The sequence below is a fragment of the Rhyacophila brunnea genome, unplaced genomic scaffold, assembly GCF_057557595.1.
Source record: "Rhyacophila brunnea isolate RB1 unplaced genomic scaffold, BYU_Rbru_1.0 scaffold_69, whole genome shotgun sequence".
NCBI classification, from domain to species: domain Eukaryota; kingdom Metazoa; phylum Arthropoda; class Insecta; order Trichoptera; family Rhyacophilidae; genus Rhyacophila; species Rhyacophila brunnea.
In genome coordinates, this window is record NW_028233338.1 from 11,898 (window position 1) to 13,698 (window position 1,801).

The following is a 1,801-nucleotide window of genomic DNA, read 5'->3' on the forward strand; positions in this document are numbered from 1 at the left end:
GAATAATATCATATGTAATGACATGGGATGGAGTGATTACAGAATCCATAAAAAAATATGCTAAGTATTTAAAAATCTGGATGAAATAGAAGCCTACATGCAAGCTCTCACACTTCGCAAGACACTTGAACTATCTCATTTCAGAGAAAAGGAGCAGTTGATGAAGATAGATCAGGGGAAGGTGTCAAAAGATGCATCAAGGAGTTGTGCAATATTCCCAATGGACTGACCACGCCTAAATAGATAAAATTGATTTAAAGACAATTAACCCATAAATAAATAAAATAATTTTATTGATTGATTCTTATGATAACTTTTAATTGAATAAATTGAAAAACATTCTTAATAAAAGTATATTCCCATCCTTTTGTAAACTTTGAAATATTGAATTTATAAGAATGTATTTTATATTTAATTCCAAGTATTACAAAACAATAAATTTAACCTTTATCATGATAAGTTTCTTTTTAGACGCGATTAATTAGCAAATAAAGGAAATGTTATTTGTCTAAATTCACCCAAAATGAGAAACTGCGTCAATATATAAAAGCTAGCCTTGCGAAATACACTTTGACCCTTTAAAAATATGCATAAATGAATTTTTTTTATATAATACAGTCATATTAAATCAGATAAAACTTTATTATAAATTTCTAAATACGAGAATCATAAACATAATACAAACTTCGTCGGAGTTTTAGTATAAATTGATAATATATATTTCTACATGAATATGTAGATAGATGTATTTATACTGGCTACAAAGCTTCGCTTATTATTAAATTTTATGAAGATATAGCTATTTCGTATCCAGTATTAAATTCATTAAATTAAAAATGAAAATTTTTAAGGGGAAGTTTGATTTTCAGCTATTTGAATTTGTTCAACAAAACCATAAATTGCTCTATAGAGCAGATTTGCTTATTACTTCTTGCAGTCGCATTATCTTTACAATCTTCACATTTAAAGACTTATTAATTCAAGCCTTTTCCTCAATCTTTTTGTTTGTGTATATGCTTCTGCTTTGGTTGCATCCCAACTCCTTAATATACGACTTATGGTATTTAGTGACCACGCCATGCCATATAATAAGCAAGATATGTCATAGAACTAGTTAATGGATTTATTTATACAGCTAAATCTATAGTTGAAATTTCTGTTTTTGTTCTCGAGCACAACTTGCTTGGTTTTCCATGCGCGCAGCGTATCTCTGCTTTCGGCTATCTTCTCCTCTTCGAAGTCTTCTATAATACTTCTCACCCTTTCGAGAGCTATTAATTCAAGGGTGTTTCTCAACCCCAAGGCTTGTATATATGCCTTGATCAGGTTTGTGACTTCGAGTTCGTCCTAGTACTTTTATGATACTGTGTCATCACTCCGTCACAGTCTATAACATATGGGATAATTTTTGTCTTTCGCTTGTATATTAGTGACAGCTCAGATGCTAGCAGATCATAATTTTGGCATAGAACTAAAAAAAAATATTTTAATCAATAAATGAAATTTAGACTGATCAAAAAATTATAGCAAAGAGCCAAAGTTTGAAATCTAGGGAAATTAAATTAATTTTAAACATTGAAAATATCTTTAATAAAAAAAAAATTGTAATCACCAATAAAATCCTAGAATATTAATAAAGCATACTATTGGTTTCTAAATAATGCTACGGATAATATATTTCCGTAATAATTGACATATTAACTAAACAATACGCAAATATAGAAAAATAGAATAAATCCTGGAATAACAAAAATAGCGAGATTTTCAAAAAATTACAAAAATTATCAAAATAAATGGAATA